The sequence below is a fragment of the Sapajus apella genome, unplaced genomic scaffold (genome assembly GCF_009761245.1).
Source record: "Sapajus apella isolate SASKATOON/1434 unplaced genomic scaffold, GSC_monkey_1.0 scaffold51, whole genome shotgun sequence".
Taxonomy (NCBI): Eukaryota; Metazoa; Chordata; class Mammalia; order Primates; family Cebidae; genus Sapajus; species Sapajus apella.
Genome location: NW_022436991.1, coordinates 2,732,739 through 2,752,417, shown reverse-complemented (window position 1 = coordinate 2,752,417; position 19,679 = coordinate 2,732,739). Strand labels below are relative to the sequence as shown.

Genomic DNA, 19,679 nt, shown 5'->3' with positions numbered 1-19,679 from the left:
TCTCTCTTTCTTTTTTTCTCAAAAAAAAAAAAAAAAGAAAGTTGAATCTCAAGACAGAAAGTCAATGAACGTTTGAAAATAACTGTTGGTCAGGTGCAGTGGCTCATGCCTGATTGGGAGGCCGCGGTGGTTAGATCATGAAGTCAAGAGTTTGAGACCAGGCTGACCAACATAGTGAAACCCCATCTCTACTAAAAATACAAAAATTAGCCAGGTGTGGTGATGCACGCCTGTAATTCCAGCTACTTGGGTGGCCGAGGCAGAAGAATTGCTTGAACCGGGAGGCGGAGGTTGCAGTGAGCCGAGATCATGCCACAGCACTCCAGCGTGGGCGACAGAGCAAGACTCCATCTCAAAAAACAACAAACAAATAAACAAAACAAAAAACTGTTAAGAGGACTGACAAGATAGATGACTTGCCACCCTTCCTCACCCCTGATGGCTGGCCCAACCCTGGAGTTGAGTTCAAATCTGCTCTCTTCTCTCCAGCTCCTCTGCTGGGCTGTGGTCCTCATCACCAGCATCTCCAAGCTCTCCCCGTTCGTTCTTGTCCTGCTTTCACCATACTGAATGCAGAATGCAGATTCCCTCACCTCATGCCCCCCTTGAAATCTCCCAGCTGCCTTCTCTTTGCTCTTGGGAGAAAGTCCCACATCCTTAACACAGTGTGGAGGCCTCACATGCTTTCACCTGCTCTCTGTTCCAGCCATCTGGCATTTTTATCTTTTGTTTTTAAAGCTTCTCACTGCTTTTTCCAGGAAGTTTGTTTTTGTTTTTGTTTTTTCTGGAGACAAAGTCTTGCTCTGTCACCCAGGCTAGAGTGCAGTGTCATGATCCTGGCTCACTGCAACCTCTGCTTCCTAGGTTAAAGTGATTCTTCTGCCTCAGCCTCCTTAGTAGCTGGGATTATAGGCACCCGCCACCATGCCCACCTAATTTTTGTATGTCTTATAAAGATGGGGTTTTGCCATGTTGGCCAGGCTGGTCTTAAACTCCTGACCTCAGGTGATTTGTCCACCTTGGTCTCCCAAAGTGCTGGGATGACAGGTGTGAGCCACCGTGCCCAGCTTTCAAGGAAATCTTCCGGATTCCTGACATCACTTCCCTCCCTGCATAGTCCAGTTCGTCTGGGCCTGCTTTCCTTACTCTGTACCTCAGTGCCACTAACTTTCCCTGCAAAGGAATGAATTTGACCCGAGGGTTGTGCTTGGCTGACCCCTGCGCTGTATTGTTATAGTTTATAAATCTGTATAAATTACACATTTGTATTATAAATTGATTTGCCCATACTTTTAAAAATTTTTTATTTTTTGAGACTGAGTCTCACTGTCTGACTCAGCTGGAGTGCAGTGGCACCATCAGGACTCACCACAGCCTCAAAGTCCTGGGCTTAAGCCATCCTTCCACTTCAGCCTCCCAAATAGCTGGGACTGCAGGCGTGTGTCACTATGCCTGGCTAATTTAAAATTATTTTGTTGGTACAAGGTCTCACTGTGTTGCCCTGGTTGGTCCTTTTTTTTTTTTTTTTTTTTTTTTTTCTGGAGACAGAGTCTTAGTTGATCACCCAGGCTGGAGTGCAATGACATGATCTTGCCTCACTGCAGCCTTCACTTCCTGGGTTCAAGCAATCCTCCTGCCTCAGCCTCCTGAGTAGCTGGGATTATAGGCGCCCACCATCACACTGGGCTAATTTTTGTATTTTTAGTAGAGATAGGATTTCACCACATTGGCCAGGCTGGTCTCGAATTCCTGACCTCAGGTGATCCACCGTCCGTGACCTCCCTAAGTATTGGGATTACAGGTGTGAGCCACCACGACTGGCCCTGAAAATGCTCTTGTGTAGGTCATGAGTCTCACTTGATCCTTGTGACCACCCTGGGATATAGGCAGGCAAGAAGGCGACAGTTTCCTTATACTTGCAGGCGTAAAAGTTTGGAGGTGGCCATTTGTGTAGCATTTTCTTTTGCCACCTCCTAAGTGCTGGGGACACAGACCTAGGGTAAATGGACCACATGGTTTATGGATAGTGGAACGGCAATATGGTCTTCCTTCTCTAGCACCGTGTCCTTTTTTTTTTTTTTTTTTTTTTTAGCACACACTTTCCCCAAATGAGAGATTCATGTCAAAGCATGAACTTAACATCATGTTAGGTGTTAAATGCATGGTATTAAATTCCTTTCAGTTGCCTAATGGCTGGGTTATTCTCCTTTTAATTCTTTTCCAGTCTCAGTGATGTCAGGGAGAGGGACTTAGTTTGGTTTAAGCGGAACTAAAGGAAATCACAAATATTGGATCTTTTTTTTTTTTTGAGACAGAGTTTCACTCTTGTGGCCCAGGCTGGATTGCAGTGGCTCAAACTCGGCTCACCACAACCTCCACCTCCTGGGTTCAAGTGATTCTCCTGCCCCAGCCTCTGGAGTGGCTGGGATTATAGGCATGCGCCACCACACTCGGTGAATTTTGTATTTTTTGTAGAGATGGGGTTTCTCCATGTTGATTAGGCTGGTCTCGAATTCCCACCTGCCTCAGCCTCCCAAAGTGGTGGGATTATAGGTGTGAGCCACTGCACCCGGCCTGGATCATTTTTTTGTATTTTTAGTAGAGATGGGGTTTCATTGTGTTGGCCAGGCTGGTCTCGAACTTCTGACCTCAAGTGATGCACCTGCCCAGGCCTCCCAAAGTGGTGGGATTATAGGCATGAGCCACCGCGCCTGGCCTGTGTTTAGTTTTTTTTGTTTCTTTTTTTTTTTTTTTTAAATCTCCTTCTTGAATTAATTATGTTTAGTTTTAAGGCTACTGTTTTTATGTCACATGATGCTAGTTTTCCGTTTACATTTGTGATGAAGCTTTCCTTTTTTTTTTTATTTTAAAAGAATTTTCCTTTTTAAACAGGTGTATGTAACTGAACAGAGTGAGTCAAATTCAAGACAAACAAGTAAATAATAGTATATGTCCTTACATCGAAAGAAAGCTGCAAGGTGTTGGTGGAGAAGTAATGTTTCAAGGAGAGACAGTGCTAGCAGGACAGAGCAGCCATTGCTGGATTGGGAGCCGAGATGGTGCACTGTATTATTTTGCCAAAATACAAAATCCAGGGTGGATGTGTGCAAGCGTGTGTGTGTGTGTGCAAGCGTGTGTGTGTGTGTGTGTGTGTGTGAGAGAGAGAGAGAGAGAGAGAGAGAGAGAGAGAGAGATGTTTGATCTTGTGATGAGACAGACACTGTGAGATGCAGCCGTCTTCATATGGAACGTAAAACAGCATTGACATTAGGGGAAATGGCAGGCAAGACTTGTTTTTTCCTTTGGATAGAGGCCGGAGAAGCCTCCCCAGGAAGAAGTGGTGGCAGCTGCTGGGCTCCAAAATGTGTGCTTCTCCTCTTCACTTTCTGTTGGTGCTGTTTTCTAGCTCTGTTTTTCCCTAGGAACAAAGACTCATTCTTGTGGTTCATTAAAATTATTCCATGTTCTTTCAGTCAGACTGGCCTGAGATGAAGCTTTAGGATATCTTTAGAATATTTTGCCTTCTAGAAATAATGGCCCAGGAACTTTGTAGGCCCTAGAAGTTACCTCAAAGACTAGACACATGACTGTTCTGCCAAAGTGTCTTTACTCCATACGGAGTCAGAGGACATAATCTGGAAGTTTTCCCTTTGAATTATGAACAGGAACGATAGTGGGGGCAGTGGAATCAGCATGGGCTTTGGAGCTTGGAGTTTGAATCCTGGCTTTACCAGTTCCGAGTTGTGTTGAGATTTTGTACAAGTTTCTTTCTTGCACCACACTTTTCACCTGAATTTCCTCATCTCTGAAATGGGTAGTATAATGGTATTCACCTCAGAGGGTTGTTATGAGTCAGATCCCGTGCAACCCGTAGAACGCTGCCTGGCAGGTAGTAAGTTTCCAGTAATGGCTAGCTGTTGTGATTTTCATTATAATGACATGCAAGGTGTTTTGACACTTGGTAGGCATTTACCACACACTCACAGACTGGATCTCTTTACCATATGGGTAGCAGTGGATGGCTTCAGGGAGAGGGACTTAGTTTGGTTTAAGCTGAACTAAAGGACAAAATAATTGTGCCCCGTGAGTTGAAAGGAGAATTAATTCCCTTGTGCAGCCTTCTTTTTTTTTTTTTTTCTTCCTGGATAACTTAAAATAATTTTTTTTTTTTTTTTCTGGCTGTGGTGGCTGATTCCTGTAATCCCAGCACTATGGGAGGCTAAGGTAGCTGGATCACTTGAGGCCAGGAGTTTGAGACCAGCCTGGCCAACACGGCAAAACACGCTCTCTACTAAAAAATACAAAGATTAGTGGTGCATGGTGGTGCATGCATTCATCTTAGAGCATTTAGAAAGTGTTAATTTTGTTGAGGTGCGGTGGCCCGCACCTGTAATCTCAGCACTTTGGGAGGCCAGGGTGAGAGGATCACTTGAGCCCAGGAGCTCGAGACCTGTCTGGGCAACATGGTGAAAACCCATGTCTACAAAAAAAACCCCCAGCATTAGCTAGCTGAGCGTGGTGTTGCAGGCCTGTGGTCTCAGCTACTCAGGAGGCTGAAGTGGATCACTTGAGTTTAGGAGGTCGAGGTTGCAGTGAACCATCATCACACCACTGCATTCTAGCCTGGGTGATGTGAGTGACACCCTGTTTCAAAAAAAAACCAAACAAACAAAAAAAGTAATTGCTGTTTTTTGTGAACCTTTTAGGTGACTGTCAGAACAAATCATAGGAGAGCATTTCTTCTCCTTTCAAAGCATGCCAGGAAAGAATGATTTGTTTTGGTGATTTATTTTTTTTAACCTGTTGAGGAATTAGAATCAGTTTTGGACTTTTCAGGAAGCAAAAAACCAAAATCAGCTGCGCTTTGTTGATCCCAATGTTATTCTTAATGCGGTTGAAAACTGTCACGTGTATCCCCCAGGGGACCTAAGAAATGAAATGGCTTTTTCAGGAATTTTTTTCTCTCTTAAATGTCTCTGAATGTTGGTCATGTGATTTTTATCTTCTCTGCATCACAAGTTTCTTACTAGCCTGTAACTAGTTTAAGGTGTTGACTGGATGTTATGAGTCTTGTCATCTTGGCCAAAAATCCTGGGGTTCATGAATTGGATTCTCCCTTTCCCTTACCCTGAGTTCTTTACTTCCACTTTTGAGGCTCCATAGTAGACTGTTCTGATTGCATACTTTTATTTTACTGCTTGATTAAATGAATTGTTTTTTTTTTTCTTTTTTGGAAAAAAGATTATTTCTAGCAATGGGGAACCTCTAGGACATTTAACAAATCTAAGCCCCCTTTTTTCTTTTGAGACAGGGTCTCACTCTATCGCCCAGACTGGAGTGCTGTGTTGCAGTCTTGGCTCACTGCAACCCCTGCCTCCTGGGTTCAAGCAGTTCTCCTGCTTTAGCCTCCCAAGTAGCTGGCACTACAGGCATGTGCCACCACACCCAGCTAATTTTTTGTATTTTTAGTAGAGATGGGGTTTTGCCATGTTAGCCAGGATGGTCTCCCTCTCCTGACCTTGTGATTCACCTGCCTGGGCCTCCCATAGTCCTGGGATTACAGACATGAGCCACTGCGCCTGGCCAATCTAAGCCCATTTTTTTATCTGAAAAAATTTTTTTTTCAGACAGAGTCTCTGTCGCCCAGGCTGGAGTGCAGTGGTATGATCTCTGCTCACTGTAACCTCTGCCTCCTGGGTTCAAGTGATTCTCATGCCTCAGCCACACGAGTAGTTGGAATTTCAGGCACATACCACCGCACCCAGCTAATTTGTTTGTTTTTTTTTGGTGGGGACAGAGTCTCACTCTGTCACTCAAGCTGGAGTGCAGTGACAAAATCTTGGCTCACTGCAACCTCTGCCGCCCTGGTTTAAGTGATTCTCCTGCTTTAGCCTCTAGAGTAGCTGGGATTACAGGTGCCTGCTACTGTGCCCAGCTAATTTTTGTATTTTTAGTAGAGGTGGGGTTTCACCATCTTGGCCAGGCTGGTCTTGAACTCCTGACCTCGTGATCCACCCAGCTGGGAGTGATCCCAGCACTTTGGGAGGCCAAGGCAGGTGGATTACAAGGTCAGGAGTTCAGGATGAGCCTGGCCAAGATGTTGAAACCCCGTCTCTACTAAAAATACAAAAATTGACCAGACACAGTGGCTTACACCTGTAATTCTAGCACTTTTGGAAGCCAAGGTAGGCGGATTGCCTGAGCTCAGGAGTTCAAGACCAGCCTGGGCAACATGGTGAAACCCTGTCTCTACTAAAAATAAAAAGTTAGTTGGCTGTGGCTGTGTGCGCCTGTAGTCCCAGCTACTTGGGAGGCTGAGGCAAGAGAATTGCTTGAACCTGGGAGGCGGAGGTTACAGTGATCCGAGATTGCACCACTGCACTCCAGCTTGGGTGACAGAGCGAGACTCCATCTCAAAAAAAAAAAAAAGAAAAAGAAAAAAACAAATAAAAGTGCAGAAATGGGCCGGGCGCGGTGGCTCAAGCCTGTAATCCCAGCACTTTGGGAGGCCGAGGCGGGTGGATCACGAGGTCAAGAGATCGAGACCATCCTGGTCAACACGGTGAAACCCCGTCTCTACTAAAAATACAAAAAATTAGCTGGGCATGGTGGCGCGTGCCTGTAATCCCAGCTACTCAGGAGGCTGAGGCAGGAGAATTGCCTGAACCCAGGAGGCGGAGGTTGCGGTGAGCCGAGATCGCGCCATTGCACTCCAGCCTGGGTAACAAGAGCGAAACTCCGTCTCAAAAAAAAAAAAAAAAAAAAAGAAGTGCAGAAATTAGCTGGGTGTAGTGGCAGGTACCTGTAAGACCAGCTACTGAGGAGGCTGAGGCAGGGAATTCCTTGAACCTGGGAGGCAGAGGTTGCAGTGAGCCAAGATCGTGCCACTGCACTCCAGCCTGGGCAACAGAGCAAGACTCCATCTCAAAAAAAAAAAAAAAAGAGAAAAGGGTGGTCTCATGCATTGCTAGCCAGAAAGCAGGAATGAGAACAAATACATACTGGTTTTTAAATTTTTTATTTTTCTTTATTAAAAATTGTTTTTAAAGACGGGTCTTGTTATATTGCCCAGGCTGGCTTTGAACTTCTGACCTCAAATGATCTTCCCTCCTCAAAATCCCAAATAGCTGGGACTCCAAGTGCATGCCACTGTGCTGTGTCTGGCCGAGTTTTAATTTTTTTAAAATAAGCTTTGGGTTTGAATTGTTTGGTCTCTCGGGCTGTCGACTTTGACCAGACTTGGAGATCCCATTGGCTATTGTCTTCATGTGATTTCTTGTTTTTCATTTATTCACGCCTGCATCCAGGGGCCCTTGTTTTTCTCCATTCTCTTTTTCCCTTTTGATTTACCAGCTCCTTCAGCAGATTCCTTCTCAGCTGCCAGCACCTGTTCCTGATTTTGATGTTCCTCATCCGCCAAGACAGTTGAGGCAGCGTTTGCATCTAGACCAAGACTTGGAGATCTGTCTATGCCAGGAAGGACAATTATTGTTTATATGAGTAACATTTGAAAATTATCAGAAATTATGATTTACCATTTAAAGATAGGCTATTTTTACAGTTTCTGGTTCCTCTGTACAAAGATTAATTTGATTATTTGTATATACCTCTCTGCCATTCTCAAACCTTCACACTTAGGGTACCATGAAAACTGCTGTCTTGTGAGTTATCACTGTTACCAGGCATGAATTCTTTTCTTTTTAGTTTTCATCAACTATTTTATTTTGGGGAGAGAGAGAGGACCCCCTTTTTTCTGTTCCATATGTTCTCTTCCTCCTTGGGTTGCTTATGTTAACGACCAAGAATTATTTATTCTACTTTTTTCTGTGCTTACACAATTATTTACAAATAAAATAGCCATGCATATATACACATATATATAACCTTTATTGCCATTGTTTTACAAAAATGGAATCATACATATTGCTCTGCATTTTTATTTTTTCTTTTGGTATTCCAGTGTTGAAACATTTCCAAGTTACAGTTCTAATAATTTTATTTCTTTATTTATTTTGAGACGGAGTTTCGCTCTTGTTGCTCAGGCTGGAGTGCAATGGCGTGATCTTGGCTCACTTTAACCTCCGCCTCCCAGGTTTAAGTGATTCTCCTCTGCCTCAGCCTTCCAAGTAGCTGAGATTATAGGCATGTGCCACCATGCCCAGCTAATTTTGCATTTTTAGTTGACATGGGGTTTCCCCATGTTGGTCAGGCCAGTCTCGAACTCCGGACCTCAGGTGATTTGCTCACCTCAGCCTCCCAAAGTGCTGGGATTACAGGCATGAGCCACCGCGCCTGGCCTATTTATTTATTTTTTTTGAGATTCCGTCACCCAGGCTAGAGTGCAGTGGTGCAATTGTGGCTCACTGCAACCTCTGCCTCCTGGATTCGAGCAGTTCTCCTATCTCACCTTCCCGAGTAGCTGGGATTACAGGCGCCTGCCACCATGCCTGGCTAATTTTTTGTGTTTTTAGTAGAGATGGGGTTTCACCGTCTTGGCCAGGCTGGTCTCGATCTCCTGACCTCAAGTGAACTGCCCCCCTCGACCTCCCAAAGTGCTGGGATTATAGGTGTGAGCCACCATGCCTGGCTAATAGTTCTTTTTAAAAGGCTACATTGCATTGCATGTTGCAGATATAGATACAATTGCCTGTGAAATACTGACTTTGTTTCTAATTTTTACTGTGATAGACAATGAAGCAATAGAAATCCTTAAGCATCATTTTTTAATATACTGAGGATTTTATATTTTTCGTGTAGGTTTCCAGGAGTTGGGCTGCTGAGTCAAAGAGAACAGCTTCTGGCTTTCTAATTATTTCTACCAGTAGTGCATGAGTCTACCTTTTTCTTTCTTGCCAACAATAATTTATCTGGCACAAGAGTGTAATTGCTAAGTTGTATGGTATTTGCATAGCTAGTTTTATAAGAAACTGCCACACTCTTGTCTATTGTGGCTGTCCCGTTTTACATTCCCACAAGTAGTGTGTCAGTGATTCAGTTTCTCTGCATCCTTGCTAGCATTTGGTTTTGCCAAGACTTTGCATTTTAGCCATTCTGCTAGGCGTGTAGTCGTCTCGCTGTGGTTTGAATTTGCGTTTCCCTAATGGCTAATGGCGTTGGACATCTTCCTGTGCTTATTGGCCGTCTGCACATCCCCTTTCGTGAGCTGTCTCTTCATTTCTTGCTCATTTTCTATCTGTTAGGGCTTTTATCTTTATAGGATGATTTCCTAGAAGTGGGATTGCTGGGTTAAAGGGCTATGCACATTTAAAAACACATTATACTGGCTGAGCACAGTTGCCCATACCTATAATTCTAGTATGTTGGGAGGCCAAGGCAGGAGGATTGCTTTGAGCCCAAGAGTTACAGACCAGCCTGGGCAACACGTGAGACTCCTGTCTTTACAAACATAAAAATAAAAAAACTTAACTGGATGTAGTAGTGCTTGTGGTCTCAGCTACTTGGGAGGCTGAGGTGGAAGGATCACTTGGACCCGGGAGGCCAAGACTGTGGTGAACCATGATTGTGCCACTGCATTCCAGTATGAGTGACAGAATGAGTCCCTGTCTCAAAAAAAAAAAAAAAAAAGAAAAGAAAAGAAAAAATTATACTGTCTATCTCTTTACAGAAAGATATAGTAATGTATATTATTTTTGTTCCTATCAACAATACCTATTTCTCCATACTCTTGCTAGCATTATGATTGCTTTTCAAGTCCTTAGTCCTAACTTGGGCGTCAGTGTTACTATACTTTCTTGGCTATTAGTGAGATTGAGTATCTTTTCATGTGTTTATTGACCAAGTGTATTTTATCCTTTTGTGGTTGTTCACCTTCTTTGCTTTTTATTTTTTGCGTTGCTTATCTTTTTCTTATCCATTTGTAGAAACAGAGTTTCTGTGAATATTAATTTTTTTAGTCATATGTTCTGTTAATATTTTCTCATCAGTCAGTTTAGTTTTTTTTCCACTGTATTTATGATGCCTTTTTGCATTTATAAATATAGACATTTATAAATTTTATGTAATTAATTTAGTGAACCTTAAAATCTTTGGCTTTTGAGTACTGCATCTTATCCTCAGGTTCTTCAGTATTTTTCTCAGTTATTTTTACTGTAAAGGTTTTCTTTTTTTACACTTAATATTTTTCTTTGATCTTGACCCATCTGGAATTTCATTCTGTCTGTGGTTTGTGTCAGGAGTTTATTCTTATGAGACAGGAATTTATCCTTATTTTTTTTTCAGCCCCATGATCCTTTGTGTTAATATCATTGGTTAAGCAGCCCATTCTGCCCATCTGAATGAAGTGTTACTGTTATTATAGATGAAATGCTTCTGTATGTGTTAGAATTTTTGGGGGCGCTGTCTGTGCTGTTCCATCAATTTATGTTTTCAAATCTCTGTACCCCAGAACAAGAGGTGCCAAGTCCTTCCTGCCGTTGTTATTGGAATTGTGTTAAGATTTTTTTTTTTTTTGGCCGGGCGCGGTGGCTCAAGCCTGTAATCCCAGCACTTTGGGAGGCCGAGGCGGGTGGATCACGAGGTCAAGAGATCGAGACCATCCTGGTCAGCATGGTGAAACCCCGTCTCTACTAAAAATACAAAAAATTAGCTGGGCATGGTGGTGCGTGCCTGTAATCCCAGCTACTCAGGAGGCTGAGGCAGGAGAATTGCCTGAACCCAGGAGGCGGAGGTTGCGGTGAGCCGAGATCACACCATTGCACTCCAGCCTGGGTAACAAGAGCGAAACTCCGTCTCATTCTGTTGCCCAGGCTGGAGTGCACTGGCACGATCTTGGCTCACTGCAACCTCTGCCGTCTGGATTCCAGTGATTTTCCTGCCTCAGCCTCCAGAGTAGCTGAGACTACAGGCACATGCCACCACACCCAGCTAATTTTTGTATTTTTAGTAAAGATGGGGTGTCACCATATTGGTCAAGCTAGTCTTGAACTCTTGACCTTATGATCCGCCTGCCTCAGCCTTCCAAAGTGCTGGGATTACAGGTGTGACCCACTGCACCTGGCCAGAATTGTGTTAAGTTTATACATTAATTTGGGAAGAATTGACATTTTGATTTTAGTAAGTCTTCCTATTCAAGAAAATGGTTTTTCTATTTATCTATTTAGTTTGATCTTTATGTTATTTAATAAAATTTTATGGTTTTCTTCATAGAGGGCTTGTCTCTTTCTTGTTAAAAATGATTTAATTTACTTTTGTTACTATTATGTATCAAGTTCCTCTCCTAGTTTTCTGAAATTAAAAATATATCAACTTTTAATGTTATAGTGTCTTTTTTTTTTTCTTTGTGCAAATTTATGGTATATATTATCTTTTATTGCAGTGTTTAACATTTGTGGGTCGGAAACATTTAAATCTTTTTGTAGGTCTTTTTTTTTTTTAACTTAACATTGCAATCTAACCTTTTTAAAAATGCTATTCCAAGTTTTCTATAAGCATTTTAAGTAGTTGCATGATTCTTCCTCACTTTTAAACCATATTTCTTCATTCCTTATCTGTAGTTCAAGGCAACAGTATTTCTGGTTCTTGAAGCATGAATACATTTTTAAATACTTGTTTTGGAAAATGAATTAGATTCAGAAAAGTATAAATACAAGAACACCATGACCAGTAATTCTTTTACCAAGTGGTTCTTAATTTTTTTACATAATTCCCTTAGGAATTTTTTTTTTTTTTTGAGACAGAGTTTTGCTCTTATTGCCCAGGCTGGAGTACAATGGCGCAGTTTTGGCTCACTGCAACCTCTGCCTCCCGGGTTCAAGCAATTCTCCTGCCTCAACCTCCTGAGTAGCTGAAATTACAAGCATGTGCCACCATGCCTGGCTAATTTTTTGTATTTTTAGTAAAAATGGAGTTTTACCATGTTAGCCAGGCTAACTCCAGACTTCAGGTAATCTGCCTCAGCCTCCCAAAGTGCTGGGATTACAGGCATGAGCCAGCACACCCAGCCTGTTTGTATTTTTTAAGCATAACTGGGAGCATACTTAACATACAGTTTTCTATCCTGCTTATTTTTCATTTATATTATAAAGATGTTGGATTATTAGTATAAGCTCTTGGTAGACATTTTTAAGACCTAAAGAGCTAATAGCTATTGTTTATCTAACCAGTTCCCCAATTGTTAAATATTTAGGCAGTTTCTAACTTTTTTCTTTCTTTCTTTCTTTTTTTTTTGAGACAGGGTCCTGCTCTGTCACCCATGCTAAAGTGCAGTGGTGCAATCCCGGCTCGCTGCAGCCTCCACTTCGTGGGCTCAAGCAACCCTCCTTTCTCAGCTTCCTGAGTAGCTGGGACTACAGGCATGTGCAGCCATGCCCGGGGGTAATTTTTGTATTTTTTTGTACAAACATGGTTTCAGGCCACTGTGCCCAACTCACACCTGTAATGTTAATGCTTTTAAAAAACTTTTTATTTACTTATTTTTTGGAATAGAGACAAGGTTTTGCTTTATTGCCCAGGCTGATTTCAAACTTCTAGCCTCAAATGATCTGTCCATCTCAGCCTCCCAAATTGCTGGGATTACAGGTGAGAGCCACTGATCCCCACCTATTCTTAGATTTATATCTGATTTGTAGAGTGTAGTCTAGGATTGATTTCTGCCAGTGAAATTTATGGATTAAGTGTGTGAACCTTTTTAAAAAGTTAATTAATTAAACAAATATAGCTCATGGCCCCCTTCCCTTCCCTTCACTTCCCTTTCTCATTCCCTTCCCCTTCCCTTTCCCTTTCCCTTTCTCTTTCTGATTCTTGCCATGTTTCCCAGGCTAGAATGCAGTGGCGCCATCCCAGCTCACTGGAACCTCCACTTCCTAGGTTCAAGTGATTGTTCTGTCTCAGCTTCCTGAGTAGCTGGGATTACAGGCGCTCACCACCACATCCAGCTAACTTTTGTATTTTTAGTAGAGATGGGGTTTCATCATGTTGGCCAGGCTGGTTAGGAACTCCTGATCTCAGGCAGTCAACCCTTGTAGGCCTCCCAAAGTGCTAAGATTACAGGTGTGAGCCGCTGCGCCTGGCCTCATGGCCCATTTCAAATGATTGTCATGTAATGGCCTTGTACTTACTCTCTTAAACCTGAGATATGGCTCATGCTGTTTATTGACAAATTTTCATAGATACAGCAGACTCCATTCCAGCCAACCTTGTAATTTTACAAATGAGGATAATCTAGTCCATGTTCATGATTGTACTTGGTTTTCTCAGAAAGGCTTCAGTAAAGCTGTAACATAGTAAAAGGGTCGCCGGGCTCACACCTATAATCCCAGCACTTTGGAGGGTTAGGCGGGCAGATCACAAGGTCAGGAGTTCGATACCAGCCTGGCCAATATGGTGAAACCTTGTCTCTACTAAAACTACAAAAAATTAGCCAGGCCTGGTGGTGCATGCCTGTAATCCCAGCTACTCTAGAGGCTGAGGCAGGACAATTGCTTGAACCTGGGAGGTGAAGGTTGCAGTGAGCCAAGATCACGCCATTGCACTCCAGCATGGGCAACAGAGCAAGACTCCTTCTCAAAAAACAAAAAAAAGAATCAAGTTGAAATAGGTCCTTCTGTCACAAGGTTAATTTGATTTAGTTCATAAAAATGCAGCATTCATGGCTGATCCTGTTGTCCTAACATTTGCTGTATAAAAGTATAGGATTCTTAGAAATCTTTTAATAGAATAGTGTGGCAGATTAAGCAGTTTTGAAATATAGGACAGGGCCGAGAGCAGTGGCTTACGCTTGTAATCCCAGCATTTTGGGAAGCCGAAGTGGGCGGATCACGAGGTCAAGAGATTGAGACCATCCTGGCCAACATGGTGAACCCCTGTCTCTACTAAAAATAGAAAAATTAGCTGGGCGTGGTGGTGCACACCTGTAGTCCCAGGTACTTGAGAGGCTGAGGCAGGAAAATTGCTTGAACCTGGGAGGCGGAGGTTGCAGTGAGCTGAGATCGCAGCACTGCGCTCAAGCCTGGTGATGGCTCCAGCTCCAAAAAAAAAAAAAAAACAAAGAAAGAAAGAAATATAGGACAGGCTGGGTGCAGTGGCTCCCTACTGTAATCCTAGCACTTTGGGAGGCAGAGGCGGGCAGATCACTTGAGGTCGGGAGTTTGAGACCAGCCTGCCCAACGTGGCGAAATCTCATTTCTACTAAAATACAAAAAAATTGGCCAGGCATAGTGGCATGCCCCTGTAATCCCAGCTACTCTGGAGGTTGAGGCAGAAGAATCTCTTGAACCCTGGAGGTGGAGGTTACAGTGAACTGAGATTGTGTCATTGCACTCCGGACTTGGGCGACAGAACGAGACTTCATCTCAAAAAAAAAAAAAAAGAAATATAGGAGAAAGCTCGTGAAAACAAATATGTGCCAAATATTAACAGAAAACTAGTTGAACTGGCGCACAGTCCAGCTATGCTGGTCTTGGTGGACACTTTTAAATGCAGCAGGAAGAAGTTACTTCATTTTCCATTCACTAATTGTTTTGCTACTTTATCAGACTTTTACTGAGCACTTGGGGCAGGTTTTTTTTTTTTTTAAAGCAGCTTCGTTGAGGTCTAATTTACATCCCATAAAAATATACTCCTTGTAAGTATACAATTAAGTGATTTTTTTTTTTTTTTGAGGCTGAGTTTCGCTCTTGTGGTCCAGATTGGAGGGTAATGGCATGATCTCAGCTCACTGCAACTTCTGCCTCCTGGGTTCAAGTGATTCTCCAGCCTCAGCCTCTGGAGTAGCTGGGATTACAGGAATTTTGTGTGTGCATGTGTGTGCTTTTTAATAAATTTATAGTTTTCAGTTTTCACAATTCAGTTTTTGAGCATTTGTTATCCCCCAAAATTCCCTTGTGTTAGTTAACAGTTAATTCCTACTTTCAACCCCAGCCTTAGACAACCACCAATTAATTGACTTTCTGTTTCTATAGCCAAATGTTCCTTGATTTATGATGGGGTTATGTCCTGATAATCCTATTGTAGAGTCAAAAAATTGTAAATTAAACCATGGTTATGTGGGAGACTGTCTGTATTTACCCTTCCTAGACATTTCATGGAATCATACAGTATGTGGTATTTGGGTCTGGCATAATATTTTCAAGGTTCTTCCATGTTGTAGCATGGATCAGTACCTTATTCCTTTTTTTTAGACTGAGTCTTGCTCTGTAGAGCAGGCTGGAGTGCAGTGGTGTGATCTTGGCTCACCACAATCTCTGCTAATTTTTGTATTTTTAGTAGAAATGGGGTTTCCCCATCTTGGCCAGGCTGGTTCTGACCTTGGGTGATCTGCCTGCCTTGGCCTTCCAAAGTGCTGGGATTACAGGTGTGAGCCATCGTGGCTGGCCTGATGGGTACTTTTTTTTTTTTTTTTCTTTTTTTTTGTGAGACGGAGTCTCGCTCTGTTGCGCAAGCTGGAGTGCAGTAATGTGATTTTGGCTCATTATAACCTATGCCCGCAGGGTTCAAGGAATTCTCCTGCATCAGCCTCCTGAGTAGCTGGAATTACAGGTACCTGCCATCACATCCAACTGATTTTTGTGTTTTTTTTTTTTTTTTTTTTTGGAGAGAGAGATTTTCTCTTATGTTACCCAGGCTGGAGTGCAATGGCACGATCTCGGCTCACCGCAACCTCCGCCTCCTGGGTTCAGGCAATTCTCCTGCCTCAGCCTCCTGAGTAGCTGGGATTACAGGCACGCGCCACCATGCCCAGCTAATTTTTTGTATTTTTGGTAGAGACGGGGTTTCACCATGTTGACCAGGATGGCCTCGATCTCTTGACCTCGTGATCCACCTGCCTCGGCCTCCCAAAGTGCTGGGATTACAGGCTTGAGCCACCGCGCCCGGCGATTTTTGTGTTTTAAGTAGAGATGAGATTTCACCATGTTGGCCAGGCTGGTCTTGAACTCCTGGCCTCAAGTGATCTACCCACGTTGGCCCCTCAAAGTGCTGGGATTATAGGTGTGAGCCACTGTACCCTACCTCACTGGTGCTTTTTAAAAAATTAAAATAATCCTATTGTTAAGTGACCCACTTCTTTAAAATGATATTCCTAGTTCGTTACGTTGGAATGGAAGTTTGATGTGATAAAATGGCAAGGAGGCAGCTGACCTCCATAGTGAAGCCAGAGTGTCTATAGCAGAGAGCATTCTGGGAAACTGTAGAGACTAGGCTGAGAAAATAAGGAAGCCCCAGCCCTGTCAAGTGAGACCCTATGTCTACAAAAAAAAAAAAAAAAAAAAGCTGCATATGGTAGTGCATGACTGTAGTCTCACTCACTTGGTAGGCTGAGGTGGGAGGATCGTTTGAGCCTGGGAGGTTGAGGCTGCAGTGAGCCATGATTACACCACCGCACTCCAGCCTGGGCAATAGAGCAAGACCCTGTCTCAAAAAAAAAAAAAAAAAAAAAAAAAAGAGAAAGAAAAAAGAAAATAAAGGACTGTACTAAAGCTAGTGCCCCTTTCATTTTTTGGGAATTATCATCCATTGCTTCCCATATAAGATGGGAAACAGTGGAAAGCTTTAGTGTGACATGGTATATGACATAGTTATAAGTTGGTGCTTCTGTAATGTGTCCACCAGAAGCTAAAGAGTAGATTCCTGTGCTTGGACAAGTATGTTCTACTTGATTCAGTAGTTTTAACTGACCTGGATTCGAAAGACAAATTATATGAAATCTCCTGAGATGCATCTCCCACCAAAATGTACATCAGGTTTATAATCTTGAGTTCCCTGACTAGAGAGATCATGTTGGTCACATTCTCTATAGCAACCAGGCATGGTGCTAAGTGCATGGGAGCTCACAGTTAGCAAAAGCAGGCAGCCCTGGAAATCAGACTATTGTTAACAGAGTGGTGAGCACTATAGTAAGAGGAAGCTCAGAATGAGGACATTCAGGAAGGCTTACTGGAGGAGGGAATACGCGAGCTAAGTCTTTTTTTTCTTTTGAGACTGAGTTTTGCTCTTGTTGCCCAGGCTGGAGTGCAATGGCACAATCTCAGCTCAGCAGCTTCCGCCTCCTGGATTCAAGCGATTCTCCTGCCTCAGCCTCCCGAGTAGCTGGGATTACAGGCATTTGTCACCACACGTAGCTAATTTTTGTACACACACACATATATATATGTATGTATATATATATTTTTCTTTTAGTGGAGACTGAGTTTCACCATGTTGGCCAGGCTGGTCTGGACTCCTGACCCCAGGTGATCCATCCATCTGCCTGGCCTTCCACAGTGCTGGGATTACAAGTGTGGGCCGCTGCACCTGGCCAAGAGCTGAGTCTTGAATGACCAGTAGATAGTGCTCAGATCCAAAGGGGAGGTGGAAAGGGGACATGGGGAGGGTGTTAAGTAGAATGGTCATTGGCAAGGAAGGCATCATAATGATCTAATTATAGGACTAGCATCCACCTGGGTATTCGTGCATGTTAGGTTAATTGTGACCTGTGTGCCTCTGTAACACAGTACTGATGATGTAACCCAAACCTTGAGGACTGGATTTGTGCAGTTCGCCTGCATTCCATTCCTCTTAGGGCCCTGGTTTTATCTAGGGCTGGCTGGGCAGTTACTGACTTGTGCATTGGAACCAAGCAGACTGATAGTGATTGTTGAATTGATTGCTGTATTTGCAAAAGATTATTTTAAAGATAGAGGCTTTGGTTAATTACAGAGAACTCTCAACACACTCCAGGTTTTTTGTTTTTTTTTTTTCTTTCTCTCTCTCAGACAGACAGCTGATCTGGGTCAGTGTTCCTGTGTCCCATGGTTTTGGTTTCTGTGGATTTACAGAGTTTTGGTGATGTCCCAGCTTTCAGGAAGTCTTAAAATACGTGCCTGTGTGTACAGAGACTAGCATATGTACATCTATAATAATTAAGAGTGGTATCTGCCCAGCAAAGAGGCTTGTTTCAATGTGGGGGAGTATTGTGGAATCTCTGTTTCAAGGTTAATCATTCATTTACCTACCCACTGGAAAAACATTTGTGGGCACACACTATGTACCAGGTACTGAGCTAGGTGTCAGGGATCCAGGAAGGATAATATAGAAGGTGAAAACCAAGCAGTGTTGTTAAAGGGAAGTATTAGATTTGTGATGGCTAATAGGCTTCCTTCTGTGGAGTGCCAGCTTTGGTCATTTGCCAGTGGTGGCCTATGATGCTGGGATCGATTAGTGATGTCTGTCATGGGCATAGAATACAGTGAAAAGGTAGGAATGCTGTTGATTGGCTGATGGTCTGTTAGGGTTGTCTGGTATAGACAGATGACAAGATTGAGTAAGGGAGCTAGAATAAAGGATGTTTGTTTTGGTGATATTGTGGATGGAGGAAAGTAAGTTGGATCAACTTTCGAGGATGGGGTTCAGGTACAGATGTCACTGCTTATTGTGCAGTTTTCAGGAGGTCATTTAAGTGTCCTTAGCCGCAGCTTCTTCAAGTGTAAAATAGAGATGATAATACTTGTCTCATCTATATCATAGTGTTGATGAGAGGAGTAAAATAATGGGTATGAAAATATTTTACTATCCACAGAGTGATAAACACCTGGAGTATTGTTGCCACGGGTGTCAGGATGGGTGGAGCACCAAATGCCCAAGGCCAGGCGAGGCTGAGCCGGATGGTGGTGGCTTCAGGGCCTTTGCACTGGGCCTGTCTGTCCAGCTTCCTGCCCTTGTCATGTCCAGCTTGTAACTCCAAGGCCACCTCCATTCAGCCCACAGAATCTAAGCCTGTCCCTGCCCCATCGCCACCTGCCACCTCCCACCTCATCCTGTCTTTTTTACTTCTAAGTTTTGATTAACTGAAATGGTCTGATTAACTTATTTGTGTACCTCCCTTTGCTAGAGTCATGCACATGAGTGAGGCAGAAACCTTGCCTATCTCGCACCCACCTTCATCTCCTCAGAGCATAGAACAGTGCATGGCATGTGGGAGATGTTCAGAATTTCTGCATGTTTGTTGCATGAATGAGTGGAAAGGGCTCAGTAGTGTCCACAGACCCAATCAGGCAGAGAATCAGGAGCCCTGAGAAGATTGCTAAGAATCAAGTGTAGTTGCTGTGACCTCAACTCTTTGTTCCTGAATCTCTTATTTCTTTGGTTATTGAGAAACAAATTCAATTAAATGCACAGTAATTGTAACTTAATTGAAAATTCCATCAACTCACAATCTGAATTCACAATGTAATCTCTTACAACAGAATAAAAATCAAGAGTCAGAATTCATATGATTGTTATTTTTAGAGCATGTAATCTCTTATAACAGAATAAAGAATGAGAATCAGAATTTACATATATATATATGCTTTAGAGCATGTAACAGGCCATGAAATCACACAGTGTTTCCAATTTGGCAGCCTGGTGAATTCAGTCTCCAAAAACATAATTTTGTTCTGAACTACATGTAATATGAATTGGAGTTAAAACTTGTGAATTGGATGCAATTAACATCCAACTGCTCCCCGCATGGAACTGACTGGTTTTTAACTTGTTGTGTTGTCCCCCTCACTGCACCCCCGACAGCTGGCACCAGTCCCTATTCCCTTGTTCCTTGTGAATTGTTACTGTGTCAGTCTGATGTATATGGGTAGACTGTGCTGGACTTCCTGAGTTCTGTGAAATGAACATCAACACGGGAGGTGTGTGGAGTGTTGCAAGTTAGTTACCCAGCCTGCAAATCCAGGTGTCTCCTGTCTGCCTTC

General features: G+C 43.0%; 1 protein-coding gene across 8 annotated transcripts in view; it reads left to right on the top strand.

Moving 5' to 3' along the window:
* Nucleotides 1–19,679, top strand: part of SNX29 (sorting nexin 29) — a 588,630-nt gene that overhangs the window by 34,447 nt on the left and 534,504 nt on the right. The window lies entirely within an intron of this gene.